This window comes from Python bivittatus, unplaced genomic scaffold (genome assembly GCF_059951505.1).
Source record: "Python bivittatus isolate LINGU-HERP-01145 unplaced genomic scaffold, Pbiv_v1 ctg000200_np1212, whole genome shotgun sequence".
In the NCBI taxonomy this organism is placed as follows: domain Eukaryota; kingdom Metazoa; phylum Chordata; class Lepidosauria; order Squamata; family Pythonidae; genus Python; species Python bivittatus.
In genome coordinates, this window is record NW_028277040.1 from 17,965,038 (window position 1) to 17,982,896 (window position 17,859).

A 17,859-nucleotide genomic window follows, 5' to 3' on the forward strand; every position below is an offset into this window, starting at 1 on the left:
TCAGAAGGTTCTTAACAGTCAAAAGATCAATAACAAGCATTTTCCTAAGGTAATTAAGAGAGGAAGTGGGCAAACCCAGTGTCCGTTTGAAGGTGCCAGACTGCGGCTTAGGCAGGATGATTTTCCCCTGGCTCCCAGAGCTCTCAAACCTGCCGGAGATCACTATTTTGTGGTCTCTTCACAGGTGAGCCTCTGTATGAAGCAAACTTGTGGGTGATCCTAGACCTCTCTTTGATCCGGAGAAGGGTTCTTCCAGAGCCATCTCCGCCATTGCTTCCCTGGAAGTCCAAAAAGTTCTACCCCTTGAGACCCAGCTCACCTCCTTTGGTGAGGGGACATGGAGGAGGGCCTCATTAGGCTCTGAGTCCTTTACAATACTACAAAAGTAAAATAGAAATAGTTACAAGAAGAAATAATCAAATCCCCACGCCCAATAACAAACAACCATTGACATTCAGGAAAACAGTCCTAAGAGCAAGAATCACCTCCTGCCATAGCATCAATTTTCAATGTCCTAAATGCCCATAGGATTGGTGATGGCCTGACCTTGGGCGGAGTCCTGCTCCTAAGGGGAGGGACAGCTACCTTGTGGTTCCTGACACACCAGTGCCTCAGGGATGGGGCTCAAAAGGTGCTTCTCTATTAGATCTTACTGGATGGGGTAAAACCAATTGAAGAAAATGGTCAATTCAACACCACCCACTATCTCTGCTGAAATGTTGTCTTCTGTACAACTATTCCAGATGCAGACACTGGCTAGCCCAGCTGGTTTTCAGCTATTTCAAATTGGGTTGCTTATAGGCATCTTTAATTATTTCCAAAATTTGGCCCAAGTTCATCTTTTGATGCACTATGGCAAAACTGGAATATAGACATGAGCTATGGTATACTTGGAGCAACTTACTTGCTGTGGTTGATGTGGCTAATGTAATGCTATGCTACAACCTGCCTTATTGTTTTTCAAGTGCTGTCTTCATCTTCTAGTTTCTTCTTTATTCTGAGAGGACTTGAAAATGTCTTTCAAATGTATTTGGGTTGTACGTGTGAGCTTGGAAGTGGAGAAGGATGTAAACTGCAGTAGTTTCCTATTACACTTATTTATATCACTCTGCTATCTCCTTGGCTGCATAAACTTAGTAATTTGAGAAAATGCCTTAGAAGAATTATCTCATGACAGGTTGCCCTAGGATAAAATTGGAACACAGGAAGCCAGGGAGGCTGAAGACCACAAAGGAGTTTGCTATACTATGAAAGACAGGATATTTACAGTACAGCTGTTCACTTTTCAAAAATGATTGGGAAAAAGTGCTTTCATGCAAACTAAGCAGTTTTCTGCTATTCATTAAAGCAGTCCATCTTTCAGGCTTCAGCACTAGCCTAAGAAAAGATGGGTCTGAATTAAGGAGTCAACTAATGAGGTTTTTATGTGGAAACCTGAAAAAGATGGGCTGTTTTAATGAATAGCAAAAAGAAGCTATTATGAGGTCTAAAGCCCCTGTGAATACATTATCAAGTATGCATAGCCCTAATTTACACACACCTCTTGGCCACCTCATATTTAAGGACAACATGTGCCATTCTTTCAAATGTCACCAAAATTCTCTAAATGAGAATGGAAGGAAAAAGATCTGGGAAGGGCCCAGCATTAGACTGGTAACTAGAACGAGTCCCAAGTTCATCATGGTCATAATGGACTGACATACTCATATGATTAGGCTCTTAGAATGATCTTTAAAGCAAACCAGAAGTTAACCAGTTCACTCAGCACTGGAATCTGTGGCTGTATACTGATCACTCAGATGGAAAACATCAGAAGTGTTTAAGCATGTCTCATTTATATTGAATATTCAGCTTGGTTCCCATAGGGCTTCTGTGTCTAAAAGGAAGCAGTGTATGGCCTGATGATGATGGTGATAAAATTATTAAATAATATATTAAATGCATATGCCACCCAAATCCCAGCAACTCTGGACACTACTATGTACTGTACTGATGTAACCTATACAGGAAAGACCCAACACCCTTAGCAAGAAAATGAGTATCCTCTTGATCTGAAGCAGATCAAAGGTCCATGTAGCCCAGCATTTTATTTCTAGACATGGACAGTCAGGAGAACATGACAATGTGATGGCAGAACCATCATGTGAAACATGATAACACAGTGTACCCCCTCTGAGTTTAAATTCTTCAGGGAAGGAGAACTGAGAGAGAGATTTGGGAGGTGTGGGTGGGAGGATAGGTATAAGAGAGCTCAGACTCCTAGCCCTAAGAAAACCTTTCTCTGTCAGAGTGACAGGCTGATGGATATCTGTTTAGTGCCAGGGAAGACAAGAATTGACAGCCTATAGATATGTTGTAATATTAAGTGCACCTGTTTAAACTATTTAGCAAAAAGTTAATTTGATTCCTTGTTTAAATGTAAACAAAGTGACTGCACTGCTCTGTATCTTCCCCACATTCTACCTAGTCAAGGTACTGAGAAATACATCAAGAAATAAGGGAGGAAAACAAAAGAATTTCCAGAGCAGGTAAGGGTTTGGTGGTAGCAAAAACTGGTAAATTCTTTAGGGATAGTCCTGGGTTAATGGCATTATGTTTTAATTTTGAAGAAAGAAGAGATATTTTTTAAAAAATGACCTCCAAAACTGGGAGGGCATGTGAAAGATGATAATCTGACCACATCTCACATTCAAAAGTACATTTCTTCTCATCACAGAGGTTTCATTCAGCTCTTATGGCAGATAAGCACTAAGCTTCTTTCCAGGAAATTGTTAAATTGGGGGGGGGGGGTAATTGCCTGAGCACTCTATGATGGCTTGGCATAAAAAAAAAATCATACTTTGGTGATTTTGTGCAGTATCTCAAGAAATTAATATTTTTCAGTGAGACCATACAAGCTTTTTATGCTCTCACATGAGATCTCATAAGATTTCAGCATTCTTTTACAAAATCTCTCAAGAGATTTCAGTGTTTAATCCTAGATTTCATGACCCATCATATAATACTCAAATCTCATGAGATTGCATGATCTCATGGGATTTCAGCATTTAAAATATAAATGGGGAAGTGAGAGTGCCTCTTGAGAGCCAGGGGGCCTGCTGGTGCTTGTAACTACCCTATTGCCAATCCCTGGTCTAACCTAAAATCCATCATGACATTGTGCCTATCTTTCCATGAAGACAAGCATTACTTGTACTAAATTCCCCACCCTTCCACTTGCACTATAGGGCGTTAAACCATGCATGGAATGAAATGAAAATGGGGCATATTGTAAGACAGGAGGCCATGCCTCCTCACTTCAACTATAATTTACAATGAGAGGGGGAAAGTAACTTACTCTAAGCTGCGTACATAGACAGGGTAGGTTACTAGTTGAACAGAAGATGAGTTTGTTGATGAATGGATGGCCAGAAGACAGTATCAGTTTAATGAGCTGAGAAATAAAGAGGCTGTAATTTTTATAGATTGCCATACAACTTAACACTTGCTGAGTGATACAGTAAGTTGGTTTGACAATTACAGTACGTCAGAAATAAGTTAATCATTCTGTAGTAAAACTCAGCTCAAAGGGGGTAAGATTTCCAGGAACGCTTCATCAATATTGCAGTGCCATTTTGCGTGATTTTTTTTCCCCACAATTGGCTTCAGTGTTTTACCCATTTAGAAAGCACTGAGCCTTATTTAGGATGGATTGCCCTTTGAAATAGCAGCACATTGCTCAGTGTGATTGGTAGCTCAGCATCAAGTTGCCATGATTTTGACTATATCGTGTGTAGATGACACAATTAGGGGCTGGGCTTTGAAAGGTTTAACAAGGGCTGATGTGATCCACAGTTTGCCTTCTCTGCAGAACATTACTAAAGTAAGTGAGTGGTATCTCACTCTAAGAGACAGACAGACAGACAGACAGAAAGAAAGAGGGAGGGAACAAGTAGCAGAACAGGAAAAAAGTGAACAATTCAACAGGATTTTTTTTGGTGTGGAGGGAGGGTGTGGGATATTTCAAATCCACCAGAACCAAAGTGCCCAAAATTGGAACAAGAGTATATTCTGTTTAATTCAGTAAAAAACAAATAAATAAAAACTTCAGTTGCTCTGGGTTTGGGGAGCTAAAAGGCATATTCTGGCCTCATTCCTCAAGTAGAAAGGGATGAGGCCAGGGCCACTGGGAATTTGCCTACCAGCAAGAACATTGTGGCATAAGGGAAGCTGTCAGCCAGAGAAGAAGAGGCTGAAGGCACTTACTTACCACATCCTTGCCAGAAAAGACAGTCAGCTCTCATGATATTTGCCCTGAGATTGGAAAGCTGGTGGTCCATGTCCCTTCCCCTGCCAAGTATTCAAGAGACTCTCAACTGCTATTTGAGCAGGAGCACCCTAAGGAAAGATAACTTGAATTATTTAAATGCTAGCTTATGTCTCACTGCTTCATTCTGTTCTTCTCTCTTTTTTCTTCCCTTCTTTCCTTGCGTGTCCTTGTCTTCCCAGAAAGTCAGCCTGAGGGTAGCTCATCTCCTCCTATTTTAATTGATATGAATTTCTTTGGGAGAAAACAGTTGTCTGAAAAGTAGAATAAAATACACTGAAATGTAAGAATATACAGAACTATAGCTTCAGTCTTTGCTTTCTGAAGCAAAATGAAACTGGGAAGTTGTACTTTTAAAAAAGTGCTTTATGACTCTCCTTTTAAGCAATTTGAAAATCACAGCTGGAATAACAGAAACTAATGAAGGAGGCAATAATCCAAGGGAGAAATTGTGATTTTGACTTGAACCTACATAAACTTACAAGCTATGCTAGGTTGACACACATCCAAAACATCTAGAATTGAACTAGGGAAACATTTGAATATAATTTGTCTCTGTATTCTAGATATTTCTCTTTCATGCTGTGAGTTGGGAATGTAAAATATTCAGTTGACGAAACGCTTTTCCAATTAATGTGCATTTTAGTAAATGCTCAGCATGGTCTTTGATTTGTCCAGCAAAATTCATAAACAATATTTTACTGCAGGAATTGTATTCACGGTAAGATCATGCCTCTTTTCAAAGTTGATAGGCCACAAACTTCCCTTTTCATGGAACAATAACATGGCTACAATGGCTGGGTGCACAAATCATGCTTAACAGTGGTTTGATTCACACATATCATTAAACCATAAACTGTGGTATAAAATATAAACACTGAACTCTCACATCGTGATAAGCCATAATCAAACATGCCAGAATATGATGTGTGAATCCAGCCCACATGGGTTCATCACTGTTCAACACTCCTGAGACACAGAGCAGCAATGCAGGAATTCTCTGGTTAGTCATCATGGACTAATCCAAGCTCAGTTGCTGCAGATTAACTCAGAAATGTGGCTGTTATATTCTGCATTAAACAATGAGGTAATGGAATTTAGCACATATATCCCACAATAACAACATCTGCACTCATCTCTGCTGGTAGAATATGTACTCCAAGTCCATATTTGGTAGGGCCAGGATCCAGAGTATTAGTGTGCCTTGCACCTACCAGGATCCTGGCCCTACCTGATATTATTACTGTGGTACAAAGAGATGTGTCAGCATTTATCTTTATTTTTAAACATTTCTATGGGTGCCAGTCAGGAATATAGGCATTGTCAGAATATAAAAATACAAGTGGTTGCATCTCAGTGTCTCTTTTTTTGTTCGTGTCAGGGAGACAAAGTAATCTGAAAACTAGATAGAGAAGCAGAAAGCATCTTCACCTGTTTACATTCTGGTAAATCAGTTTTTTTTTATTAGCCACATGTAAGCTGGCAAACATGTTGTGGAAGTGCTTATAGTATTAACTTCCAAATGCAAAATGCCCAAATCCCATAAAGTTAGAGACCCCAGAACTAATGCAAGATTTCAGCTAAAGGAACGAAGAAAGAAAGAAAGAAAGAAAGAAAGAAAGAAAGAAAGAAAGAAAGAAAGAAAGAAAGAAAGAAAGAAAGAAAGAAAGAAAGAAAGAAAGAAAGAAAGAAAGAAAGATCAGTCCCAGACTTTCCTCTGCCATAAACTCTTTACTGAAAAATCATATAAAGGCATCTCTTCCGTTCACTTTTTCTTTCTCTGCTAGTACATGATTAGACAATTATCTATAAATGGAAGATAAGACAGTAAGAACATTACTTTTGCTCTCCTCTGGAACAATCCCACCAAATAGGCAGCAGGCCACTTTAAAATAAATCTTCCCATTAAACACACGCACGCACACAGCCTAACAGTCAGAAAACAACAGACTAAAAACTGAAAGCCAGTAAACCTGCTTAAGCGATTAGGTGACATTTTTGCTTTTTGCTGTTGTTCTGACTGAGGGTTCATTACAGGTGAGCAATCAACATGTGCACTAAAGGCAGAACCATCAAAGTGAAATTGAATTGCGGCTAGATGGGAGGCTTCTATGGGTAACCGGCAAGCTTCCGAGAGGAGTCTGTCGGTGCGGGGAGGGACCGAAGGTACTGAATCCAGCAAGAAATATTTTCATTGATACTTGTTAGCAGTTGAGGCTTGGCGGTGAAATAACGCAACATGAAGTGCGACTTTAATCATCCCCCACCACTCTTGGCTGCCTTGAAATCCTGACGCTTCTGATGGGAAGCCCACTGAGCGTTCCTTGTTGTTCGACACTCTCATGATTTTTTTCCAAAGCACACAAAGGACACCAAACAAGGCGCTGATCAGGACCGATGAAGGGACTTGCAAAGCTCACTCCCTCCCCTGCTCATCGGAATAATAGCACGAAAAGCAATATTAAAAATAAATGAGAAAGGAGGCTAATTGTATAGCTACACGTCTCTCTTGCAGCTGTTTCTTCCCTTGGGGAGAAGAGGGAGCTCCAATCAGCTCCCTTGACGCAGAGAGGTGGCCTGGTGGATCTGAGCCCGTGAATCTGCCACGCAGAACATCCTGGCGAGAGGCGGTTGGATCTTGAGAACGTTGGAAGGGTACACAACTACCTACAAACATGCCCATCACACAATTTCCTTTTGGGGTAAGCAATATGATGCAAAGCACAGAAAAGGTCTAAAGAATAGTACAGTAAGCCAACAAAATTAGAAATTAAAGATCAGAAAAACAAAGGGAAAGATAGCTAAAACACAGCCAGTTTACACTAATAACATTCATAATACCTCCGCCTCTTTTGCTATCCTGGCAAGTTATCCTCACGTTCACATAATCTAAAGACCAGTTCACACAGTGCCCTTTGTTTTTAAACTTCTTTTCTCTCTCTTTTTCAGGAACTCACCCACTATATCCAACCACAATTTTCTCAGTTTTTATCCTTCCTTTCAACCCATTCAGTCTTCCTTCATATATATGTTTGCAATTCAATCTTCATTCATTCTCTCTACATGAGCAAACCATTTCAATGTATTTCTTTTTTAGTGGTCACTCACTTTCATCTCCCATTCATTCTTCACTGTATCCATGTTTTACTACACACATTTAAGAACCCCTTTCCCGCTGCATTCAACTTATTTTTTGCAGTTCTGACACACTGTAGTGTCACTGCAGAAGCAATGGTGAGGAGTGTACCAGTGTGGTCCACTTTTTCTCTCTTTGCACATATAAGGTAGATGCTTTAAAAAGGTCCGTTAACAAGCTGTTGAAATGTGTATATAATCACACTCACTTTTGAATCTTTTGCAACTTATGTGTAATCACAATCACTTGTGACCCTTTTATCTACATTGCTACTTCTAATAATTAAGATAAAGAGAACAATGTGATCTTCCTAATTTGAAACCTATGTGTATGTGTTTGTGTGTGTGAGAGAGAGAGAGAGAGAGAGCAGCAGCACACTAGAAGCAATGTTTCATGTAAAAATATCTTTGGCAGAGGGTCAACTGTCTGCGTTCCCATGTGTCATCAGACCATCTCTAGACATTGAACGCTAAAGACAATATCTTACTGAAAAATTTGGTAGTACATTATATTATACTTATAATATAAATACTTATATTTGGTAGTACATTAGTCACTTTAAGATGTACCACCAAGCCGCCCCCAGGTGTGGAATTGCCCAAACTTCCTATCCTTTGAAAAATTATTAAGAGTGCAAATTTTGAAGCTGGGCATAGACCTAAAGATCTGGGAAGGCACTACACAAATGCCAGCTGGCTCCAGGCATCTATCTGCTGTCATTTCAAGGGATTCTTGACAAGCTGAAGGGACATCGTGTGGAGTACCTTTTTTCTTTTTACTCTGTTACTCTCTCAATTTGCTTAATAAAATCTTTTTTTGCATTCACCCTGGTTTGGGTCTATTGTTTTTGAATCCTAGAATCTATTGGCTAAGAGGTAGAAGCATGCTCTTATACAGAACCATTTTAGCTTCTTTCAGCAAACAGTTATTCCTTACAGCACAGTTTATATTACTCACTACCTTTCTACCTGTGGTTGCATATCTTAAACTTTTCCCATCCATTCTCTCTTCTTTAGTAAATCTTCTACCAAGGTATAAACATCTACCTGCTCTCATTTTTTGCCATTCTTGAATAACTTATTTATTCATTTTCTCTGTCAAGCACAATTACTTTAGTCTTTGATATGCTAATCTTCTGGTCCATACTCCTTGTTGCATCATACAATCCAACTAACATTTGCTGCCAGTCTTTTGAGTTCTTAGCCATCACAGCTTCATCTGCAAACATGTCCCTTTACCTTCCCAACCACCATACCTTTAACACTGCCACAAACATTTCTTATTCATTTATCTATAAATATATTAAACCAAAAACAACCAAGGAGACATCATCACACATCTTTGTCTTACTTCCTGCTCAGTACTGAAGCATTCACTAAGCGCACCATTTATTTTCACACATGCTTTATTTCCATCGTAAACTGTTTTTATAGCCTTCAGTTACCAATTTATAACTCCATATTTGTAGGAAACATTCCATAATTTAAGCCTATTCACTTTATCATATACTCCTCTAAATCAACCCATACACAATAAATTTTTCTTCTCACATTCATACATTTCTCAATGACTTGCCAAAGAGCCCAGATTGGACCTGCACACCCCTGCCTGGCATAAAGTGGCATTGCACTTCCCAAATTTTGCTCATTGTCACCTCTGGTGCCCTTTCAGCCTGCCAACGACCTTCCTCCTAGCTGTTGCGTTCTTTCTTGCTACCTTGTGCTTTTTAGAGGGAAACAGCAAAGGCGTTTTCCAGTTGTCAGGTGAAGACAGCTGCAATCTTCACACACATTAGACAAGTTGCGCTTGCATAAGTAAACCATATCTATATGTTAACATTTCTCCATTTATGCATTTACATCTGTAGCCTGACAATTTCCCAACATTCTCACAGCTTTTATGACTTACCATTATTTCTTTTTTCTCAGACACTTTTATACCATTCATTTCAATTCCACTTTTCAGCATAACACTATGATTCCTGTACAACATTCTCTCCCTGTAGTTTCATCCCAAATCATTTTATCACTTTTATATTGAATTCCATTCACTCTGCTAGAGGCTCCTGATTTAGCCCTCTTTACCCACTTCCAAATAAGTTTTTATTTTCATCAAAATTACTTTGCATTTTCTCTGCCTCTTTTCACCTTGACAATTCCTTGTTCTTACATTCTTTGCAACTAGCCTTTGCTCTAGATATGCATTATACAGTAACTTTCTTTCATCATCTTTTGCAGCACTCGTTCTCTCATATGCATTTTTCCTCATCCACAGCTTTTTTCATGTCATAATGACACCCACAATCCTTTTTATACTTCCCATTAATGTAACTCCACATTTTATATGGCACTTGGTAGCACTTTTTTTTTTTTACCCTGTTCCAAGCACTTCCACATCTTCTGTCCTTACAGCCACCTTCCATTCCTTCAGCTGGGAGATTAATCTTTATTCAAATACTTTTTTCATATAGGTCTTCTAATTCCACGCTTATTTTTTTTCCACTTCTTTCCTTTTCTTCCATGTCCATTTCTCCCCAAGATCCATTCCTGTTACTACCTCAAAATAGGACTGTCTCACATTCAGAACTTCTCATCACTCTTACACCCTTCACTAATTCTCTCAACTTGCTGTTGTAAGATGCTATGGCTTTTAACCATAGGACATTAGGAAGGAAACAAAATGACTAGAATACATCCCCTCCAGCAGCCCACAGTCAGATAAGCAGGGATCAGCACCAGACAAACGATCAGGCAGAAAACAGTACCCTAATCAAGGAACTACCAAGGAGGAAACCACAGCCCCATCAACACTGGCAGGGCAAGTTACTGCATATAAATAGGCAGCAAACCCCACACTCACTAGCACTGGTGATGTTACCTAGTTGGGAAATGAAACGGCTGCAAGCAAACAACCAAGCTCAGAGAGCACCAAGGACTCCACAGTTCAACAATGAGTGACAGATATTCTCTTCTATTGGAGATACGTTATTTTGCTACACAGAAGTAATACATATGCCTCCTATGGCCCCTGCTAATAAAAGGGCTGGTAAGAATTCAAGAAGCTGCACTCTGCATGTTTTTTCTACCTTGTTTTTCCTCAATATTTCCTGAATTTTCAAATATATATATATTGAAGACTATGTTTAGGACATACTCACATTTAGTTTTAAGCTACTCATGTCCTGTGCTCATGCTGGTTGGACTCAAAGCCACCTTAAGAAAACCCTATCCAGACTGAGCTAATTTGTCAGTCACTTGCAAGGTATTGAGTCCAGACTGCAGGCTACTATGATACAGTTGCTCAGCTGCTGTGCTCTCCTACCTTTCTGTTCCAGGAAAGCAATAACCAATCGCTGTTCTGTCTGTGAACAAATCTTCCTGAAATGTGTGTGTGTGAGTGAGTGAGAGAGAGAGAGAGAGAGAATGCATTTATATTGAATTTATATACACAAAGTTAAAGCATTAAAATGTGCATGCATGCAGACACAATAAGTAGCTCAAAACAATCTTGTCTTGCTGTCTTTTTTCCTAATCTTTTAGACCCATCCTTACCATAAGTCCTCTGAAAGTACAATGACTCTACCTGTTGCCTTGTAAATAGAAGGTTGCTGGCTCAAAACTTGGCAGAAATACATGTGTGTGTTTTAGTTACATTTTTCTTTCCCTAAGCATGATTTTCTTTTTAAAAATCTAATTGTGTACCATTTCACAATTTTCCCAGCCGCTAAAGGTAGAATGTTTTCACCCTCAGCTCCCAAATGGCTCCAATAACCTATGGGCTATTGGGGAGCTATGGAGGACTGTTCCCATCCCCAGGTTGACTGGAAAAATGGTGAAATGGTACATTGCAAGTCCCAAACTTTCTAACTTTGTCCTGTAAGGAATGTGTTCAAGCACCCTGATCATTCTGGTTGCTCTCTTCTGCATTTTTTCCAGCTCTTTCATATCTTTTTCAACTGTGGTAACAGAATTGTAGCCATTATTTCAGGTGCAGATATTCCATAAATTTGCATAGCAGCATTACAGTGTTGGCAGTTTTATTTCAATTTCTGCCCTAATGACCCCTAAAATAAATGTCACTTTTTTCATAGCTACTTCATATGGAGTTCTCACCTTGACTGAGTTATTTACCATGAACTCAAACTCCCATTTCTGTTTGTGAAGTTAGGGAGGGGTTCTTTTTTTGCCCCAATCACTTATTTAAATTGAACTGTACTTGCCATTTGATTGACCATTCATCCAGTTTAAAGAGCTGTTAAATTCTGTTTTACCACCTTCAGGAGTTCTTCACAATTGCTTTGGTTTTCATTATCCTAAATAGTTTGGCATCATCCACAATCTTGGCCAGCTCCCTGCTAACTCCTAAATCAAGGTAATTTACGAAAAGTTTAAAAACACTGGTTGCAACACAGATCCTTGAAGGATTCCTGCTATGAGAATATTTCATGTTTATTCCTACTCTTTGCTTCTTCTTTTTTTAAAAAACTGTTAGCAATCCATAAAAGGACAGATCTTCTTATTCCATGACCACCAGGTTTACTCAAAAATCTTTGATGAGGAAGTTTATCAAAAGCTTTTTGAGAAACCTGTGTACAGTTTTAAAAGGTTCAACTCCATCCTCATAACTCTTGACATAACACTCTAGAAGGTGGTAAAACAGAATTTATCTTTGCAGAATCTGTGCTGACTTTATTCCAGCAAGGAAGGATTTTCTTATTTGTGTTCCTATGTATGCTTAGTTACTTTTTTTAATGTACCTTTCTACCAATTTTCCAGGAGCAGAAATTAAACTGACCAGCCTAGATTTCCTGGATCTTCCCTAAGCCTCTTTTTGAAAATTGCTATCATATTAGTTACTTTCCAATCCCATGGGCACTGAACCAAACTTGAGAGACACATTACATATTTTGACCAATAGAATTTGAGTTCTCTAGGTGGATGCTATCAGGACCAAGTCATTTATTACTGAGTTGTCTATAAAATGTCCTTGACCTAGAATATCTTTGCTTGTTAACTGCGTTTGTTGATTCCATCCTTGATAAAGTTGAGACAACTCAATTATCTCTCCTACAGATGTTGATTGTACAAAATGGATTCTTTTAAGCTACCTGTACCTTGCTTTTTCCCTTCTATACCCTCTTCTGTAGTTCTGATCTCATGCTATTCTCCCTGCTCCTAAATGTCTTATTCTCTCAACCACAGTTTCCAACTGATTGGCAGAAAAGAGCATATGAAATCATCTGAGCCTTCTATAGATGTTAAAAGGTAATTTCTCTGTTTATTTTGGTACATGGGATTGTCCTGGAGGCTCAAGCATTTGATGGCTTTATTTTCTTTTCTTTTCTTTTCTTTTTTATTATTTTATTATTTTGAAATTTTACATGGCCATCCATCTTCCAAAGCAACTCACAACACAGACTGCCATATTGGACTCAGAGCCTGGGAAAGAGGATATCACTTAGCAAAATATTAGAAGTGCAGAACATCTGCCCATTGTCCGTTTATTAGGAAAAGGGGTAGCTAACTCCCCAGTGAATCAATTGGTGGTTAGCAAGAAGATCAAGAAAGTTCTGCTTTAACAGAACTTAGAGATGAATTGGGCACTAAGTAAACATGTCCAGTTGCCAAAATGTTTCTAACCCAGGCCTGCCCAACTTGTAGATGGGAAAGGCCCACACTGACAAATTAAAAATAACCCTGGGCCACAAAGGAATAGTTGGCACAGCCATCAGCTTCTCAGTGGGGAGCTAGTGGTGTCAGAGAGGCATTAGAGGTACTCAGCAGCTTGTCTTTTAGGGCAGTGGCAGCTACGTAGTGACATTTGGCAGCAGTGGACTGATTGAGTTTCAGAAATGCAGGTGGGCCACACAAGGCTGTTTGGTGGGCTGCATACAGCCCACAGGCTGTATGCTGTGTAGGCCTGCTGTAACCTATTCCTTTTCCTTTCAAACAGTCTTAAAGAAGACTCAGTGAAAATCTTGCATTTTAATTGTAAGAAGCTTCCAAGGGCTTGAAGGTGGCTGCCAAGCTCAGCCCCTTTGGGGGTAATAAGTCAGGGGTGAGCCAGTTGTTGCTTAATTTAAGAACCCTCCTCGTCAGGGTTTCAGTCCCCAGATGGAAGGCTCAGTCGTATTCCCTCTTCTCTGCTTATTATCACCAGTGGTTCCAGTAAAAGGATTTTACAGGTTTACTATTGTTTCCCATTCCCTCTCTCCTTATGTTGCTGTCCTCTGGCTTCTCTCCTACTTCATAATCCTGCAATTATATAACATCATTTGGGTGCAATTCTTTTAAGGCAGCTTTGGGCTAATAAATGCCAGCACATTTAGATGACTGACAGTAAATTTCTCCAGAGGAAGTATATTCACACAGAATTAGTGGAGGGGGGATTGCTACCATTGGCCAACAATAAATTTAATTCTGAACTGTGCTACCTATCCAGCAATTAATTGAAAATAAAGCTGATATATATTGCTTGGTACATCAGCCTGGTAATAATCTAGCTGTATACCAAAGGGCATGCTTTCTCATTTAAAAAAAAAAATATATTGAAACTGTCTCAAGGCAGTTGAGACTTTAATCTTATAAGAAAGTGGAACTACGTTAATATTATGGCATGCAAAGAGATGAAATACAGGAGCAACTGAAAAATTATCCCATCAAATGTGCCCTTGAGGGCAAAAGGCAGAAGTGAAGAAGTTATTCAGACAAAGTGTTTCTATAATATAAGTCGCTAGCTAGTAAATTTGAATTGTTAAGCTTTTTAAAATATTGATAATGGAATGCAGGAACACATTGTAAAACAACGTTGAAACCTTGTGTGACTGATTTTTATGTTCTCACACTGACTTATTTTTGTCTTCTCTCTTTTCATTTTTCTTTTATATACTTGACTATTCATTATATATTGTAAAGTGTAACTTTACTTATATAGGTGTATCATGCATGATCTTTTTCTGCGACTGTTTTGCTATTCAGGCTGTTAAATCGTAAACGTCTTTTATACAGGTTCATATTTCTTATGCATTGTCCAGTCGAGCCTGGTTGTTAGAGCTGACAGAGAAATGCAGCAGGAAATGTGTAGCATTTAATATCAGATTTGCTTCTCTGAAACTGGCAATGATATTACAAGCAACTTTTCCTGCGTGCCGTTTAAAAGAAGACAGCTCCTAATTGAATGAACTGTGACTTGAAGTGTTTGCAGTCCTTTAATAATTCATGGAACGTTGCATGCTGTAAAATATCAGTTTAGTGGAGATGATTCAAAGAGAAATAAACCATCAGTGCTTTGTACAATCCAGAATAAATTGCCCCTCGTTTTGAGCTTTGGCGGTCAGCAGTTTAAAAAATGATAAATTCAATATGTGTTTATTCTAAAGAGTTTTTTGGTGCTCTTGACTAATTTATTAAAATAAGGGCCTTCATAATACAATTTAATCTGTGTGGATTTTTTAGTCCACCCTTTCTCTGAATGCTCAAAGGAAAGAAAAAAGATACTTGTAAGTGTAAATGATAAGAAAAGAAAGAAGCCTTCAGGAGCCAGTAGGTAAAAGGGAAAGGCACTCGTTGCTATTGTCAGCCCCTTGACACAATCCAGAATGCTGCATATGGTCTCTGAATACCTTGGAGAATTTTAATGTCCTTTCTAAAAGAACTTTGGGTTACGATTACTGCCACCTACTTGCAGCAAATGAGTCAACTTATGAAATTTATGTACCAAATAATAAGGGCATATGCACACATCACAATTAAACTGATATAGCAGCCTCGGGCCTTTGAAAGAGAGCCGGTGAGATATTGTCATGACTTTGGACTAGGGAGACTTAAGTTCAAGTCCCACCTCAGCCTGGAAAGTTCAGTGGGGGACTTTGTCTGATATTGTCTCTTAGTCTGCCTGACCTCACACAACTGTTGCAGGGATAAAACTGGCCATGAATATGTTACATAGGGCATCTGGAATTCCTGGAGGAAAGGTAGGATATAAATCTAATAAAAGAATAAATAAAAATACATTCAGGGCGGGGGGGGGGAATAAATCTCACTGAACTCAAGAGGACATATTTCTCAGTTAAGCTGTATAGGATTACAATGTTAAATAATCTTTCCCTTCACTTTAGTAGTTTCTGGGACATTGACAAAACTACATTTTCCAGGATTCTCCAAGAGGTCACTTTTAGAATGTGCATACAGAATATGATTTAGTTCAGTGGTTCTCAAAGTGTGGTCTGGGAGCCCCTGGGGGTCTCCAAGACCCTTTTAGTGGGCCTGTGAAGTCAAATCAATAAATATTTTAAATTTCTCAGTCTTAATTTCTAACACAGTAAATATAGCTATAACCCACATAAACCAAAGCTTTTTGGGGTCCTCAATTATTTTTAAGAATATAAAGGGATCCTGAGACCAACATGTTTGAGAACCACTGATTTAGCTTATGGCCATCAACTAGGTAACCCCAAGTTTTAAGAGATACAAACAAGTAAATTAGGCAGAGAAGTCCACAAGTGTAGATGCATTAAAAAAAAAAAAATCGGGTTCCTTAAGTCCATATTTAAGAACTGGTTTTAATCAGGAAAGTCCAGGTGATATTAGCTACTGAGAATATTACTATTTTCTGAAGGAGCTATGGAATGCAAATTCTAACTGTGAATTTTCTTTTATTGAAAGCAATTACACCCTGTCATGCAGTGAACAATTTTAAAAAAGGCAGACCTCAAATGAAGAATTTAAAAAGACGTGACCTGGACGGGAAAGAAGGTGGGAGGGAAAGGGAAATTCTTCATGGTCACACAGACATTTCTTGTTCCTCTTCAAAGAGCTCCAGGAAGAGCTTGGGCCACCTAATAATAGCAACAGGGAAGAGTGATGTCCCTTCCTTCCTTTTTCTCTTCTTCATAAGGTCATTTATGAAGACCTTTATTAGGAGGGAAGAAGGGATACTTCCAGATCATAGGTCTCTGTTTATTTCAGAAGTCAGCAGCAACCCTCTTGGGCCCCAGGCGGTCTAACCCATTCCCCCAAACCCCAAATCATGTAAAGTCCATGTCTCTGAGTCTTGTCTTGGAATGAGACACTGTAACCTCACAAGACCAGAAGTTCTCATGTGATTTGGGACAGATCTGGAGAAGGAGGGATTACCTACAGCATGGAAAGGTGGTGGACCTTTCTGCTAAGGAGCTACTATCTGTCAATGTCTCCCTTTACCTGCTCATTGGAACATATGTGTAAAGAAGAAGAAAAGCAAGGAATTGCCATTTATAGTGACTGCTGCTGCTACCAGCTCGAAGGCATTCTCTCAGTGGCCATCAGCATCAACCATCTCTGAAGAAGAACGATAGGATTATCAGCTGGAGGGGGAATCAAAAATGAGGTGGTAACTTTGATGTGCTTCTCTGCACACTGCTGCTGTGATGGAGGGGGGGGAGGGGGGGACATCCAAGATAACCTTGAAAAGGTTGCCAGTTTCTGAAATAGTAAAGTTGACTTTGAGTCAGGCTTGACTCCTGTGGACTACATGGGCACATTCATGTAGTTTTCTGGCAGCCATATGGAAGTATTTTGTCACTTGTCTTCTTCCAGGGCATTTTGCTTTTTACCTCCCAGGATTCCTGGAAAAATACTGGGAAGTAAATATCTTACCTAAAAATGTAGGGTTTATTAATGGAAAATGGTCATCCCAAAAGTCTTTGTCCAAGTCTTGATCACCCCATTAATTTTGATACAAGGCCAACTAAAAACCTGTAACAACCAAGATAGATGGTAATAACCAATTTTTTTCAATCCTTCATAGGAATCCAGGTTGCTATGAGGTCAATATCATATTTAATGAATATGGTAATGTAATATTAAGCCTCACTTATGTCCTCAAACCATGTCATTTAAAGTGGTCCTTACCTGTATAGCAACTCTTGGGACCCACATCAATGGCACCATATTTAAGCAAAATGCAGAGGTAAGGTAAATTCCATAGCATACCATGCGTTTTGATAAAGCAGCAGTTCTTAAAGTGTGGCCTGGGAACCCTGGGGGTCCCTAAGACTCATTCAGGGGATCTGCGAAGTCAAATAAATATTTTAAAATTTCTCAGTTTTAATTTCTAATACAGTAAATATTGATAGATATAACCCACATAAACCAAAGCTCTTTGGGGTTCTGAATCATTTTTAAGAGGTTCTGAGACCAAAATGTTTGAGAACCACCATGATAAAGGGTTATATACCCTAACTGCTGTGATTTCAGTCAAACTCCATATATAATAAGAATAATATAATATAAGAATATAAGAATAATATAATATTCTTTGTAAGTATGATACTTACTCTTTGTGTATAGAAATAATTTAGACATGCCTCAATTCTCCTCACATTCTAAAATGAATTTTAAAAATTAGCTACATTAGTGACTCAGGATGGTAATTGGCT

The 17,859-nt window shown here is 39.0% G+C and overlaps 1 long non-coding RNA gene across 2 annotated transcripts in view; it reads left to right on the forward strand.

Moving 5' to 3' along the window:
• Positions 1–17,859, forward strand: part of LOC148216547 (uncharacterized) — a 62,731-nt gene that overhangs the window by 19,727 nt on the left and 25,145 nt on the right. The window contains exons 3-4 of one of the 2 annotated variants that reach the window (XR_015795238.1): positions 12,644–12,706; positions 14,450–14,497. This is a non-coding gene — a long non-coding RNA (uncharacterized LOC148216547). Of the gene's footprint in view, positions 1–12,643; positions 12,707–14,449; positions 14,498–17,859 lie in introns of those variants that run through there. The other variant, XR_015795237.1, reaches the window with a different exon arrangement.